Source organism: Alligator mississippiensis, chromosome 3, assembly GCF_030867095.1.
Source record: "Alligator mississippiensis isolate rAllMis1 chromosome 3, rAllMis1, whole genome shotgun sequence".
In the NCBI taxonomy this organism is placed as follows: domain Eukaryota; kingdom Metazoa; phylum Chordata; order Crocodylia; family Alligatoridae; genus Alligator; species Alligator mississippiensis.
This window is the reverse complement of record NC_081826.1, coordinates 56678850-56695299: the sequence shown is the minus strand read 5'-3', so window position 1 is coordinate 56695299 and position 16450 is coordinate 56678850. Positions and strand designations below refer to the sequence as shown.

The window sequence follows — 16450 nt, the reverse complement described above, 5'->3', positions numbered from 1 at the left end:
AAAATAAGTAATGGTAATGCAGCTTGAAAATATCCCAAGAAAAAGGTTTGCAATCTTTAACACTGAGAAGGGAAAACCTTTTGAAACTACTTGTAGCTCTAACTTATGTGCTGTTTTGTTTCTTTAATGAATAAATTTCTACATTCAGGTGTGGTATTTCTTTAATCAAACTAACTTTTTATCAAATACAAAGATACACAATAATAATTTTACTCAAGATAAGGTAACTACTTTTATGTTGAGACCCTAATATTATAAACATCTTAGTGCAAAAATAATTGATTGATTAAATTATTATGTTCCCCCCAAGAGCCTATATTAAGATCCCATTATTTGGTATGTATCAGTAGAATGTTGTTAGTTTCTCTAGTTGATTAGCTTTTGATTAATGCTTAAATTTAATCTTAGACATATGTATGCTCTCTGATTTTTAGACAGATGTCAGTCAGCATTAGTTTAGCAATTTTTCATCAGAAAATAAAAAGCATGTTAAAAACCCTTCAACTAATATGGAAAATCTCCACAAGGTTATATCATTAAATGCTAATTATGTCCTTAAGATAAGTATTAACTGAGGGGAAAATATCAAACTGTTTATAAAGTATCTGAATCTAAATTAGATATAAAACTGCCTGAATGGTTTCCTGACTTCTTAATTTGGTCTCCATAGATGTTTATGAAGTTCATTACATATGGTAAAACTATTAAAGATACATAATTGTTCTCCCAGTATAATAAATATAGTTTGAAAGTCAATGAAATTATCAGGAAACTATTGTTTTAAGTCCAAAGTAAACAGTCACATTTATATATGTACTATATGTAAGTCTATTTCTATATGTATTTTTCCATACTGTATTTTGCAATCATACACACACACACACACACACACACACACGTGTGCATGTGCACACGAGCGCACACATACGGCGTGGGGGGGGGGTGTAAACCATTTGAGAGAGAGGGAGAATAAATGCCTGTAAATAAAAATGGTATTGTCCTTTCAGAGAAACCCAGCTTGACAACCCTCCTGCCACTGAGTTTGAGAGTTAAAGAGATCGTACAGTGCAGGTGGTTCTATTTAAAGGGTCCAATCTTCCTGCCACTGAAGTTACTTGTAGTTGGCAGTGTTTTTTAAAGGCAAGTTTTAGATATAACAACTCTGATTAAAATCTTTTGAGCCATGTTACTGGAATCCTAGTCCCACAAATCTGAATTTAGTAGCCAGACTACCTTTTGGGAATTTAGAGCTAAGTGATAAGCCAGATACATCAATCAAAGAGAATTCTGAAAAAAACTACTAAAGTGATAACAAAGTTGTACAATATGCCAATATACCTTCACCACAGAAAATCACATCAAACATCTTAAAAAGAAGACAATTATCCATAAAGGGGAAAAAATGTTGAACCTTATTTGTAGACATTTACCTGCCCACTTGATTTTAGAATGTTTTTTGTTCTTCACCCCTTCAGTCTTTGAATCAGAATTCTAAGAGAATAGGATTTCTTTGTCTTACACAGATTTCAGTCATTGTAGATTTGGGTGAAGGGGTATTGTTCACATGAATGAAACAATCCTCACATAAGAAAAACACTGATCGGAATCGATAATAATTTACATAAACTATTTTAGTATGTATAAAACTCAAGCATTTTGTAAACAGTGAGAATACAACGGTCAAGTGCTTCTACCAAAACTTCTAACATGGAATATTATGTGGATATTGTTGCTTGGACTACATCTTACTATGTAACCTTTTAAAAACACTAAAAGGAGCCTCAGATGCATTGTTAAATTATGGCCTTCTCCCCTTCAAAGAAAACATAATGTTTTCTAGATCATTTCTAAATTTAAACAATCTGTCAGTTGTATAAATTATCTTAGGTGAACTGTGCTGTATCTTATTTAAACTGTACACAGTGTTATTGAAACAAATGTATTTAACTAGTTAATTAGCTTTTGTGATAGTGCTCAGAAGGCTAAACAAAAATCAGTAGTTCAACATTATCCTATAGAAAAATAATGTTTTCAGTTTACAGTGCTTCCATTAAGATACTGACTATGCATGACTTAGGCATCTGTTTTGGGGGGGGTGGGAAAGTAACCCTGACACACCCAAATTGTGATGTAATTACCTTAAAGTGGTTAGTTCATTGTAAGTGCAAGAATGAAGATATTTTCAGCCCTAACCCTCTATAAAAGTGTAGACTTCAGTTGGCGATGAAAAGATGGAGCTGGACCTAAGAAAATCTTTTTCCTTGCCTCCACAAAAGGCTTTGGGCCTAATTATTTTTAAGTATAATCCAGCCAACATCTTCTCATGCTTAGCTGCACTGAGTGACACTATTTGTGATGCCCAGTCTGCTGAAACTGAGCAGGTTGCTGTCAGTTTAAAAATGACTATAATAAAAGTGACCATGAAGATGGATCTTGTGATTTTGCGTTTCTAATCAGTCATCTGTGAAGAACACTTTTGCTTTGATTCAGCAGACTGGTGACAGCCATGATTGATAGTGCATAAGGATGAAAAAAGGTTATTAACTGTCTTCCTATTAAACTCAATGTATTACCCCTCTAGGTGCATCTCATACTTTAACTTAAAGTACTTACTCAGGTAAGGTCAAGAATGAACTCTATAAACACAGTATCCATCCTGTTGTAGATGAACAAGGGACTCTAATGCTAAATTTAAAAAAAAAATTCAGCATTAAACCACATTTGAATGCCATGACCTTAATTACTTTGTCTAAAACAAAAATAATTATGTTTTATGCCTAAATATATAGATATATACATATGCTGTAGGACTGTGTAAGAAAGGGAGAAATGTACTGCATATACAGATAATACAGTATACATAGCATTAGTTGCAACAATTCCAGAATAAATTTAAACTAATGTTAGGTGAACTAAAGAAATTTGGGATTGGGATGCTATATATTACAGATTAACAGAAACATATATTTAGAAACATTTTACCCCATCCATGGAGTTAACTATGGAGGGAGGGAGATGTTTAATAATTTATGAATACACAGTTTCATATAAGTAAGTAACAGCCTTCCAATGCTTTACTAGTAATTTTGCCCATATTTTAGCTATATGTCTAATAAAATCTCCTCATGCTAATGAATATTGTGCCAATTGATCTTGACAGAGATTTAGTCTAAATATAAAAGGGGAAGTATCACACACACTACATATGCTTTTAAATGTTTGATCAACACATATATTGGTTCCAAAACGTTTCTAGTTTTCTAACAGTAATCCCTGAGAAATGACCGTTGTAAAGAAGTTTTAATATAAAACAGTAAAACACGTTTCCTATATTCATTATTACAACTGATACCGGAAATCCACTGAAAGGGAAAAATGATCCATACTTTATTTGCATTTTATAACTATTTCAGATTTCTGGGGTTTTCTTCTGGGAGGAATTATTAACAAACATACCATGTGTTACTTTTTTAAATTAATAATCTTACAAATCGAGCTCTTTCATAAAGAAAGGGGTTGGGTTTTTTTAAATTTTAAACATATTATGCATTTGAATGTATTTCAGACACTCCTTGAATTGGTTTGTGCTTCTAAACTTCTAATATAGGGTTCTCTCTTCAAACTGAATAAACCAAAAGATCAAAAAAACCAATAACTCCAACTGTAGTATATGCAATCTTATCTAAAGGAATGTGCATACTTGCTTAACATAAACTATTACCACATTGCACTATATGTAGAATACCTGTATTGTATACAAAATCCTCAAAAGACTTTGTACAATTTCACTCTTGCTTCTCCAAGCATTTCAAAAGAATTTTAAATTTGGCTTTATAATATTTTCTTATTTCCTTTTTAAATGATGGCAATTGTATTGCTAACACTCATTTTAAAAGGGCACATATTATTGGGAAATACACGTGCTTATTCTAAAGCCAAAATGATTTTGCGGGGAAAAGTCCTTTATATATTTATCCTAGAACATTGATTATGCCCTAATGCACTTTTGCATGCTAGAGTTTGCAACATAAGTATTCATTTTAATTATTTCATGCTATTGGTATATTTCAGTAGCTTTCCTTTAAAAAAACAGAAAGCATTAAGATGCTTACATAGGAGGTTAGAATGAATAGAGGACAAATGTAGTCTACCTCATATGGTGCTGTTTTCTCACAAGAAATATTAAAACAAGCCTCTATACAGTCTTTATTTCTGTAAACTGTGTTACCCTCAGGTGTGGACTTGGGAATATGCACCAATTTTCCCTTCAGTAACATTTCTGCTGTGTAATAAATTGCAATCCTGTTTTAGCCCCACATGGATTTACAACTGGCAGGCTTTCTTTCTGACAATTTGGGGTCACAGTGGATATAGGTGAGCAATAATTTCCGGGGTGATAGGGATATTGATAGAATTTAGCAGCCTAAGTTCCTGGGCAAATATTTGTATAACACACACTTCTTGATTGGGCTTTTAGTTAATGAGGCTTTCAGATTATATTGTTTACCTTTTTTTATGGATTGTATTGAACCAGTTCAATATTGTATTTGAACCATTCCAAATATTAATTCCATTCATTCTTGTATCTATATTGTTAAATGTTTAAAGATAAAAAAACCTATCATTCTTCCCTGAAATAGTTTTACAAATCTAACTCATCTAAGCAAAGCAGAAATTTACAGTTGTTGAAGGCTTTGTTCAAAAATGACATTGCATGTATTTAGTGCATCACAATTATATGAGATGAGTGACAAGATTCGAGTCTGTCTTTTGTTTCCAGGAGCCTTGTTTATGTCCAGAGTAGGTGAAGCCATTTTACAGGACCTTGCACCTGTAGCATACAGCCTAAGAGTAATGTGTGCTCCAGACAATGGGCCTGATCTAACTGGTGTTGAAGTCAATGGCTCCCACTGATTTCAGTGGGAATTGTTTGATCAAGTAGCGAATTCCAGAATTGGACCCACTGCATTTGCTTTACATGTATAAACTGTATGGAAATGGCAAAACTAAACGTAAGTCTGCCCATGGACAAATTAAATGCTTCTGCAGCACCTGGATGAAATGAATTGGTTTCATTTCTTCCTCTGACCCCTCACAAGGCATATATTCTGCATTGTCAAAAACAATCAGAACACCTAAGGCCTGGAGCATCCTCCCCAAAAGGAGATGCTTTACTCAAAACCTAGAAGAGGCCGAGAACATCAGTGGCACCGATGCCTTTTAAAACAGCTTGTATTCAGGAGCTGCTCCCCACTCTTCCATGCACTTACAGAAACCAAGGTACGGTGTCAGACAAGGTACAAATTACCCATCCAGGGCCAAGCAAGGACCACGCACGTATAAGCACATGCTACAGCTACCAGCATTTGAGTGAGGTTGTCCAGCCATCTAGACCTCACTCCCCACAACCAGGCTCTGCTGCGGGCAGAAAAACCCAGGTAGGCAAGTGAAGGATGCTACCTGTCTTGTTTCTCCTTTGCACTCTCTTCTCTTTCTAGGAGAAGGGACATTGCTGCGGTGATGGTGGGGGGTGGGGGGGAAGGCTAAAGAGAATGAATAACAGCAAAGCCTGCATCAGGCAACTCGGATCTGGGTCTGGATTGTGTTGCTGTTTGGTGTTGAGACCTCGCACCTGCTTGGGAAATATTCGAGCACCAGGCCCTTCTGCCCATTTTGGACACTGTCCCTCAGCAGCCTGGACCAGCCCCTGGGGAGGATGGGGCTTGCTGCGTCCTGGAGGAGGGGGGAGCAAGGTGGGCCCCGGGCAGCTGCACTTTCTTCCTCCAGTACCTGCGCTCAGCGGCCGCCGCCGCCCGTCCCCGCCTCCTGCGCGCCTTGCTGCTGTCAGGCTCGCCACTGATTTGCTAGGCTTGCCGGGGTTGCCATAGTGTTGACTTCTTGGCTCTTACAAAACTGCCCAATGGCTGCAGGATTGGGATTAAAGCGGGAAGAAGCAGCAGCCTCCTCATCCTCTGCAGCGGCAGCGGGAGGATCAGCAGGAGTGCCGGCCCCGTGCGCACAGCCCGCGGCCTGGGCAGGGGGCGCAGGGGAGCGGGAGGGCACGGGGCTCCGCGCATCGGGGCAGGAGGCGCGGGGCGAGCCCGCAAACCCAGCAGAGCTGGGACGGGGAGCGTGTCTCGGCCATCTGCCGGATTTCACACTGCACGCACTAAAGAGGTGATTAACAAGGCGGGGCAAGGCAGCTGGGACGCGATAAGGGAGACCTAGGTAATGACATATCATCCCAGCCATAAGTTTGAAACCGAGTTATTTCACAGTGCAGGAGGAGCTGCACACTCGGCTCGTGTGTGCGGGGGGGGATAGAGGAGCTGGGGCTGAGGGACAGGGCGAGAAACTTGCCAAGGAAAGAAATCTTTCTCTGGTAAGTGAGGAGGAGCAGGGGGCAGGTCTGATGCAGAACCCCCAAAGGAAATAGTAACATAGGAAATAAAAGGACCCCCCCCCACAGACACACACCCATCCACACACATATATACACACACGCTGCTGTTACACATGAGAAGGTAAATGGAGATTACCAGGGAACAACGGGAAAAGGACTGTGAACATCCCAGACTAAAAGCACCACAAGTTTAGGCAGTGTTTCAAATCCCCACAGTGAAGAAAGTGCCTTCTCGTTTGGGGGCACTCGTCTTCTCTGGCGCCTGTGGGAGAGGGGAAGGGGGATGGATCAGTCTTAATATCCCCAGTCCAAACTGGGATGGAGAGAAAAGCAGCTGGGAAAAGGGGCTGGAGAGAAAAAAAAGGAGGGCGCAGAAACCTGGTAGAGGATGAGGAGGGTCGGAGAAGGGGAAAGGATCCAAGTGTAGGTGGGGAAACTAAGGGGACCCACTGCATAGAGAGAAGGAAGCAGCCACAGCAGGGAGGGGGAGAGAGAGTAAAAGTGAGGCAGAACAGGGAAGAGAGATAAAGGAGAGCAAATAAAAGATTGGAGAAGGCGAGTGGTTGGATGCAGGGGGGACGATGAGACGGGGATGAAGGAAAGAGCGGTAAAGTGGAAGGAGAGAGAGAGTGAAGGAGGGTCAGAGGGAGGGAAGTGGGGAGAGAAGGAAAGAGACAGAGGGAGGAGACAGGGAATGAAGTCCTCTAGGCTGGAGAAGGTGCAGCAGTGAGCGAGAGAGCGCTCACTCTGAGGGTTAGGTTAGATTTCCAGAGCTCTTAGAGCTCATCGACCAGCCCGCTGGAGTCACTATTCAACCCGAGTCCCAAACACACGCCTCACTAACTACTTTACAGCCACTTTCATTGATTTTCTTTATCAAATAAACATAATACCCGTTACAGCAACACTTCCTCTTCACGCAGCCAGAATGCCACAAGCTCTGATTGCTGCATTTCTCCGGATTGCAGTTTCCCCTTCTCAATATATTGTTTTCTTTCACTTAAAATGGTCAAAATATATACTATTGCTCGCGGATTTTTTTCGGATTTTTTCTGTAATCTGGGAAGAGCGCTATAGACTAGGTAAATCACTTGGATGGTAAGGTAAAGGTGACTCCCCCCCCCCCCCCCAAAAAAAAAACAGCTGGGCATGCAAACACAAATTAGTTCCCCCGATTTGCAGTAGTGGCTGGTCCATTTACATATTTAGTTTTCCTAATAAGTGGTATCACACTTTAAAGGACAACGTTTGCAGGGGACGCTGTCGCTTGAATAATAGAGAAAAAAATTAAAGCAACTTTAGCACTTGCATCTAAGCTGTCAGTCCATCCGTGCAGTTCAGTTTTAAAACTCGATTTCATTTTAACGCCCCCCCCCCAAAAAAGTAGCCCCCTTCAAAAGCTGTTTTTGAACCAGGTTCTTCCATATATGTCAAAGGGCTGTTGAATTATTCATTATTATAATTACTATCATCATTGTCATTATCCCTTTCCATGTGGAAATAATTTTATTATCGTAATTTGATATCTGAAGAATTTCCTGAGAGTCGTTTGATAATCATTTTTTTCTAGTGAAAAGAAAAGTTTTGTTTATAAATGAGAGAGAAATATTTTAAATGCTTTTATGTTTGCTATAGATTTCCGTTTATCTAATCGATCGGAATGCCAATAAATCGATTAAAGGTTTAGTGTTTTACAAACAACCATTTTGTGCTTTTTGATTTTACGTTCGGAATGATTTTAATAAAGCTAATGCTTTCTCTGAGCGGTTGTTCCCCAAAAACCTAATATTCCATCATTTTTATTATTTACAATTGCAATTGAAAGTGTTCCTAATGAGAAAAATAAACACAAATAAAAGAAGGAAGTAATCTGTTTAAATTACTTTGTGCCTGTGGTCAACATATTTAGGCAAAGCCCTTAAAATCTTGGTGAATTATATGCGATCATACAGTGATTGCGGAATATTAAATTAAACTTAGATAAATCCGCATTGAAGGAGGCAGCACCCAATCCTGAATTTATTTCCCATTTTCTATAACAGCATCACTGCGCTCCTCTCTTTGCAATGACAATGTGCCAAATCTAGGCATTTTGAAAACATTTTCCATATGCTTTAACTGGAGACTGATAGACAAAGAAGAAAAGGAGATGGTCTTTTTTCTCTTGAGGTATATTTCCTTTAACTTCTTCTCCAAGCTTTTCTGATCTTCATCATTTTTAAGCAAAAGTTTGAAAATCGTTAGAGGGGTTTTTTTTTTCCTTTTCCATTTTTTTCCCTATCGCGTAATCAATTCCTGAAGTGTGGAGTTTCAGTTACGCTTTAATGCAGGACTATAGAACTATCATTTCTATACCTTGGCGGACAACGTTTTGGGGAGAGAGCATTGATTCATTTAGTTTTCGCTTGCTGCTTTTTGTAATTAAAGATGGTTTTAATTATACTTTTTGTAAGTCAGATCAGATGTGCTGCTTGCTTGCTGGAAGGATTTTTTTTCTTTTGACGGTGCTTTTAATTTATGTGTAGTTTTTACGGATAACACAGAGGTGGTGGCTTTTATTTAGCTGTAAAATCCACACGTTTTCTTTGAAAACTTGGCTCCTTGGGCGAAAATAACTTTTCCTGGTTGCTTTAGAATCGCTGTTTGTCGCAGAGGTAGTTTAGCATATTGTCTACACAACAAAGATTCTTGTTTTATTGGCAGTGAGGATTGTTGGATTTAGGTATAAATATTTCATAACTTTCTTGTCTCTACAATAAGATCGGTAGTTTTATTGGCTTTTTCTTTCTTTTTCTTTTTTTTTTTTTCTACCAGGATCGTTGTATTTTGGAGGTCCCTGTTTCCCCTTTCTGGATAGAATGTAACATTTTCCCCCCTTGGATATATCACTGCTGGAAATATGCTCTTGGGCTTTCTTGAGGGGGGTGGGGGGTGCCGGTAAGCGGTCGTTTTCCTTGATTTGCATAAGAGCTAGTGAAGTGTCTGTGAAGTTGGTGAATTGCTATTGTTTGGGGCTAGTCCTGACTGTTTTTGTTTATAAACACTGGGGTGGTTGCCGGGAGGGGAGGGAGGTCAGAGCACTGTCAAAGCGCTGACCTCTGAAAGCCCAGAGGGCGCCTGGCTCCTTCACCCTCTCCTTTCTCTCTCTCCCTCTCTCCCTTTTCCTTTCCCTTCCCATCCAAGGCCAGGAGCTCAGGTTCAGGGCATTTAATCCCCGCGATCTGCCCAAGAAAGGAGCTGAAAAAGGGCTGTTCAGGCTCCGGAGGAAACGCCGGCACAGACTAAAACCTGGAAGGCTTTTATTTATAGTAAGGTCCGGGTGTGAGCCTTTGTGCAGCTCCAGCCAAAATAACAGCCACCACCACCACCAAAGCCAACCGGGCACTGCACTCTTTAGCACACCAAAACCTTGTGGGGGATGCCTTTCCTGTCTGGATACGATTTTTCCCGAGACGCACTTTCCATAGGAGGCTGCTAGGATTTAGGGAGAGGGAGGTGGGGAGCATTTGGAGGCAATCTATGCTTGTTGTTTTCTTTTTTTCCGGGCAGAACTGTAACTTTCCAGTAATCCGATTAGACTTTTCTATTTTTCTTTCCTTCTCCCGCCGTGTACTGGAATGCCTTGGGTTTGGGGGTTTGGAAATGAACCTGAGATGTATGTACATGATACCTGCGAAAAACCGAATTAATAATAAGCCACGAGCTTTTTTTTTTTTTTTTTTTTGCTTCGGTGTCAGCTTCATCTCCACCAAAATGGTACAAGAGATCGCTATCAGGTTTAAGTCTGTTTTGAAAAGAAGTTGCTGAGTTAAACAAAAATGTTAGTTAACACACTGCCTTTGTCAAATAGCCCCCGGGAGGAGAAGAGACAACAAAAAAGGGAGAGGAGGTGGGGGCTGGGGATCTGAAAGTGTCTGTAGCTCAGATAAAGGGTCTCTAACACTGAAATCTTGTAATACCTTGTTTCAAACTGAGCTCATCTATAGACTTAGGGAACGCAGTCAAAAGACACGGATCCTCTTTCCCCTTGGGCTGGGGGCTGAGGTCTGGGCTGGGGAGGAGGGACATTTATTAGGGAATTATGTTGGTTTATTAAAAAGCGGAGCGGCTGTGGCTGTAATTATGTAGATCCTCCTGCCCTGCGTGTCCGCAGCCCGGATTTGGAGAGTGAAGAGACTCGCCTGGCCAGGAGACCCGGTGTAAAAGTGCATGTGGTGGGGGCTGGATTTCTTTGTTGCAGCCAGAAGGGTCAGCGCCTGTCCCTGGCCCCCGCCAGCCCTGCTCTCCCAGCCTCAGAAGTTTCCGTGGGAGCTGAGGCTGGAGCGGGGGCAGGACAGGTTTGGGATCGGGTGCTTTTTTTTTTTTTTCTTCCTTTCCCTGTTTGAAATATAACGTCGCTCTCAGAGCTTTTGTGGTTTCAGCAGGAGGCTTTAAAAATCCCAAAATGTGTAACGGTGCCCGGAGGAGAAGTTGGAGGGGAGGGGAGGGGGGGGGGGGGTCCTCAGAGACCAGAGGAGAGGAGCTGAGAGGTTAGGCAGGAGTCTTAGGGGGCGATCAGCTGAGTGAGTGCGAGAGGGAGGAGAGAGGGGAGTGAGGAAGCCTGGCAGCCCGGGCCGAGCCGCTGGGGAGCCCGCTGGAAGCAGCGGCCAGCCCCCGGGTCCTCCTCGCTGCTGCTCGCCTGCCTCCCCCAGCCAGCGCCGCGCTCCCCTCTTATCACATCCCACAAACCTGCTGCCGCTGCCTCTCGGAATTAACCTTCTTCGATTTTTCCTAGCTACGTGGCGATCCCCGGGTTTCTTCTAAACTGTTAACATCCCGTAGTGCCTTTTTTTCCCCGATAGCTACTATTTTTAGGGAGAGGGAGAGGGGGGAGAGAGAGAGAGGAGACATAAAACGTTAGGAAGGACAGTAAACAGTAGTAGAAGAAAGCCTGGAAACGTGGACTCTCCTCTCGCAATTCCTGCCTTCAGTCCCCCCCCCCCCCCCAACACACACCGCTTTGTTCCTTTAGCTGTAATTCAAGAACACTAGAAAAACCTCTATCCCCCTGTAAGAAGAGATAAAGGAAAAATCTGCAACAACAGAAAAGAATGACTTGACTGATCTGACGTTTGGTGTTTTGACATTAATGACATTAATGATATTGATGTTTCACCAGGAAAAAAAAAGCACTAGGAATAAAGGAGAAGGGGGGGGGGGGGGGAAGCAGGCTTTAAAACTAAATTATCTTCGTTTCCTTATTCTTCTCTGACATTAAGTATACGTGTGTCTTCACTTGAATGTGAAATAGATGTATTGTTCTCAGGTGTTTCTTCATCAGAGTGTATTTAATTGTCTCCAGTCTTAGGAATGTTTTACCGTCCTTCAGACATGCACTTGAATGGACAATGCATCTTTCTAGCTCAGTCCCGTTCCGTCTGCAGTTGAAGCCTGAAAGCCCTCTTTCCATCACCCTCCCCCCCCATCTGTTACTAGAAATGGGTTTCAGAGATTTCATTTTCATTCTTTGTTTGCATCTTTCCTCTCGCCCCCCCCCCCCCCCCATAAACAACGATGCAGAATGTCGCTGGTTTCCCTCACACATTCATGGAAGCCTTGTTCTCTGTCATCTACATACATATACATACGCTTACATACATGGCTTCCTTCCTCCCCCCCAATTGATGAGTTGATGTAATGTTTAGGTGAGGTTTGCAAAGGAATAGAGTTACTCTCGAGAACCCGAAAGTGCCCCTGACTTCATTAAGTCCCAGTCTCGAAGCTTTCCCTGAAGTTTAAAGTGGGGTTTCTGTGGGTTTGAGCAGTTTCCTTCCCTCCCCATTACACTGACAGATTCCGCGGTTTGGGATAACTGTACTTCCAGGCTGGGGAGGTGGGTTTTTTGTTGTTGTTGTTGTTTTTTTACGACGACAAATTTCTCCCCCAAATGATCAGGACCTTAAACATCTGCTTTTAGCAACTTGCTTCTCTGACACTGGCTGTGCCTGCTCTGTCAGGGCAGTCCTAATTCATCATCAGGTGGGGATTTTCCTATTAGTGTTAGCTCCAGGATTTGCAAAATGCTCCCCTAGAATGCAAGGTTTAGAGGCCAGAGAGATGCATATTTATATCTTTGGGGGTGGGTTTCATGGGGGGAAGGATTGTGATAAACCTTTCTCTTGGTATTTGGTGCTTAAGGCCTAAGACAAGGTTTTGACGTGTATCCCAGGAAACACGAACTTCAAAGGCATGTCAGCTCTAAGGTTATGGTTCACCTGCGAAGGGTCCTTGGCATTGTAAATAGCCCTTGTATTTAACTCTTACTTAGTGATCTTTGCTGGTGCACCCATTTCTGGAATAGCATTATTAAAAATCCGCACGTGTTCCTGCGGTGTGTTTGGATGCTCTTTGAATAGTCATGTTTTTATCTTCAGTGGGGGGCTTTTACAGTAGGACTGTGTCTAGTTTTAGTTAATTATCTTTTAATGAAAGTGTCATTCATATTCACATTTGCAGTATTAGGTGGAGATAATTAGATTTTCAAATTAAAAGCCAGCTCCTTAAATCCCATACAGGAAAATATTTGTGGTAGATCCCCACTTATCATGACATCTGGACGTTTCCCCCTATTTTTCATCATGGTACTTTTTTGCCAAGAAAGGAGGATGGGTGATAAAATAATGTAGATAAAATATTAATCAAATATCAATCTTTGTCGAGAAGGTGGGAGATGGCGGGTGTATGTACATAATACACCCGGAATATGCAAAGATATTCTTTCCCTAGGCTGGTACTTGCTTCATTTTGTTAACGCTCTTGACTCTTGATATTTTATAGTTCTTTTGCCTCTCTTTTTTTTTTTTTTTTTTTACTTTTGCTGATTTCTTCCACCAATTACACCCTAGACACCAGATCCTGAGTGTTTGCTTGATAGGTGTCTGCATGGATGCACACGTGTGTGTATACCTACACATACATATATATATACATGCATATATACATATACACACATACATATATAAAATGTATATATATGTATATATGTCTGTATGTACATATATACACACACATGTACATGTGTGTACTTATATAATATAAACATATACACACATTACATTATATATATAATGTAGTGTATATGTGCATGTCTATGTAAATAAATCCCCCTCTGTCTCTCAATAAGCAGATATTTCCGATCACAGATACACTATCTTTCCCCTTACGGGGACATTCCACATTCATTATCCCATATTTCTCCCTAAATCTCTATCAAAAGAAGAGCAAAGAAAAAAAAAAGGGGGGGGAGAGAGAGAGAGAGAGAGAGAAATAAAACCTCTGTAGTGGAATAATTAATTTGCACCCATTTCTTTTAAAATCCCGAGCAGTTAAAAGAGCAAGTCTTCTTCTCCCTCTCTCCCCCTTTCTGTTTTTTAATTTTCCCCAGCCATCTACTTTGTGTGTCTGCGTGTGTGTGTCTGTGTTACTAATGAAGTTTGCAGACTTGTGTTTGTATCCGTGAGCTCCTTTCCTGCTGCCCCTTCTTCTCTGGGCTGGTTGTGCGGTTCCCGCAGCCCCTGCGAGCCCCCAGCAGCAGCGGCAGCTTCAGCTTCTCTAAGTCCGGGGCTGCGCGTCATTTGCAGTCTGGAGAATGTTGATCACCTCACTAATTACACCTCGCTCTCTCTCTCCTCTCCTCTCCCTCGCTCTCTCTCTCTCATTCCCAGAGTGCATATCGGGAATAGACACACAAAGACATGCGCACTCAACTTAATCAGCCATTTTTTTAAACAGGGCTAAAACGATAATAATTAGCAGAATAAAGACATATCGGATTTTCATTTCCTTTCCTCCTTTTCCCAACCCCTTCACAACCAAACAGCGAGACCGCGGTCGGCACATGCTTTAACAACTCCCGGACCCCAAAGGACCGCTCCATGCCCCCCACTTCTTGCTCAATCATTTTGATTTTCACCCAATAAAGTTGGAGGATTATTTTTTTTTTTTGATGACTATTTTTTTTTTAATGAACCTTCTCTCGTTTACTTGGATGTGATCAGCTGTTAAGTAAATAAAGCAAAACACAAACAAAAAAAAAAAGAGAGGCGAAGATCCAGTAGGAACTGCGAGGGGAAATGGAAAGTAAGTTTTTTCTTTAACTTTTATTGAGTAGTTTGTGTTAAATTTAGGTCGAGTATCGATTATCTTTCCAGGCTGATCTTGCACAATCTTTGATATTTCGCTCTCGCTCGCTCGCTCCCTCTCTCTCTCTCTCTCCCTCTCTCTCTGCCTCTTTCTCTCTCTCTCACATACACACACACACACTCACACTCCCATCCCCAGATCCCATGTATCTCTCCCTCTCTCTCTCCCCCCTTTTTTTTCTGCCTCTTTCCCCATTTTTTAGGTACAGTATTTGCTCTCATTTGGGGGAGGAGGGACAGCCTTTTCTCTCTCGCTCGCTCGTGATGATGATGATGATTTTTGCCTTGCTTGCTTTAATTCTGGGGGGTTTCGGTTTTCTTGCTCGGGCTGGAACTTTTGGCTGAAGTGGCGGACCCCGCGCGCTGGGCGGCCGAGGCTTTGGAGGAGGAGGATGATGAGGAGGATTTATTTATTTTGCGTTTTTAAGGGGGGGGGGGGGCGGCTTGTCAGTTTAGGCAAGATGTTACGGCTGTCAGAAGTCCTCGCCTGCAGGTCCCCTGCTAGTCCGCTCCCCTCGCTCGCAGCCTGATGCCTCCTCCCCCCCCCCAAAAAAAGTTTGAGGTACATTTTTGGGGCGCAAATCCCTCCTCGCCCCCTGCCCTCTCCGCACTTGGGCTGTGGAGGGGGCGCCCAGTGTGTGCGTCTTCCCCTCAGGTAGGTCCCCCCCCCCCCCCGCAGCCCGGCGGCGGCGGCGGGGATGTGGTGCCGGGCGCTGCCTCCCCGGCAGCCGCCGCTTGGCCGGGGCGGGGCGGGGGGGGGGGCAGTGCTGCCCCTGCCCCTGCCCCTGCCCAGCTGGGCGCGGGGGACGCCGCGCTGTCCGGGCCGAGCTGCAGCGGGGCGAAGGCGGCTCCACGCGCCACGATGAAGCGCATCCCTCCCCGCACGGCGGCTCACTGCAGACGCGCCCCTGCTTCCCCGGGAAAATCCCCCCCCCCCCCCAAAAAAAAATGCCAATAAACTTTCCCCCATCCGATGCCAACTTGCGGCTTCTCCCCCTCCCTTCCCCCCCGGGCTGGCGTTTCTTTTGTTACCTGCGAGTGGGGCGGCCGGGGGGCTCTCTCCGCGGCTGCTTGGGGCACTGGCTCCAGCCGGGAGAGGAGGCGCAGCCATCGGGTTCAGCCTGCTTCACCGCGGCGCCGTCCCGAGGAGGCTTTAGCTCTCATTCAGTCACACACCCTCCTCCTCCTCCGCTTCCTCCTTAGGTACCAAGGCAGGGATCGCAAGCACGGCACCCCCCCCTCCCCGCCAAAAAAAAAAAAAAATACCCAACCAAAAGCCAACTTGCCAGCCTGAAGATGGTGGATTTACAGTGAGCCACACACAGGCAGCGGGTCGCCCAGCCACAGCCTGCCCAGCCCGTGCTCTGACAGTTGCAGGTCCTCTGCTCCATGCCGTCCTCCTCTATTTTTTTTTTTATCATAACCCTGGTCCGTTTTGAACCCAGGAGCGTATAGTTGGCCAAAGGAGAGAGAGAGAGAGAGAGAGAAAAAAAAAAAAAAAGAGTGAGACACAAGAGGGCTTTTTTTTTTTTCGCTTTTTTTTTTTTTGGTTTTGTTTTTTAATTGTGCTCCCCTGGATTTGCAGTGCCTCGCTTCCTGGGAGCGGTGCTGGAGTGGTTTACAGATCATAGGCAGTCTTATATTTTTGAGTTTGGTGGTGGATGGATGCAAGAGGTAGTGAGAAGCCTTTGCAGCCCTGCCTGTTGTTGGTTAGATTGAGGCAGAGACTTGGCTGCGATTGGGACACGACTGTGACATGGGCATCGATCGCTTCCATTGAGAGCAATGCAAAAACACAGCCTGGGTATGTAACACTCTCAGTGCCATCAACACTTGTTTTACTTTATATTTGCTGGCAAAACTGACA

General features: G+C 43.0%; 1 protein-coding gene and 1 long non-coding RNA gene across 6 annotated transcripts in view; one reads left to right on the top strand and one right to left on the bottom strand.

Moving 5' to 3' along the window:
- LOC109285973 (uncharacterized) overlaps positions 1 to 16242 on the bottom strand; it is a 91118-nt gene extending 74876 nt beyond the window's left edge. The window contains exons 1-2 of one of the 2 annotated variants that reach the window (XR_002093888.2): positions 15616 to 16242; positions 2614 to 2685 (exon numbers count right to left, since the gene is read on the bottom strand). This is a non-coding gene — a long non-coding RNA (uncharacterized LOC109285973). The remainder of the gene's footprint in view (positions 1 to 2613; positions 2686 to 15615) is intronic. The other variant, XR_002093890.2, reaches the window with a different exon arrangement.
- The window catches only part of ZFHX4 (zinc finger homeobox 4), a 178256-nt gene continuing 175853 nt past the window's right edge, over positions 14048 to 16450 (top strand). For 3 of the 4 annotated variants that reach the window (XM_019498613.2, XM_019498614.2, XM_019498611.2), the window contains exon 1: positions 14048 to 14521. The gene's annotated coding sequence lies outside the window, so the exon portion shown is untranslated. Of the gene's footprint in view, positions 14522 to 16272; positions 16388 to 16450 lie in introns of those variants that run through there. The other variant, XM_019498612.2, reaches the window with a different exon arrangement.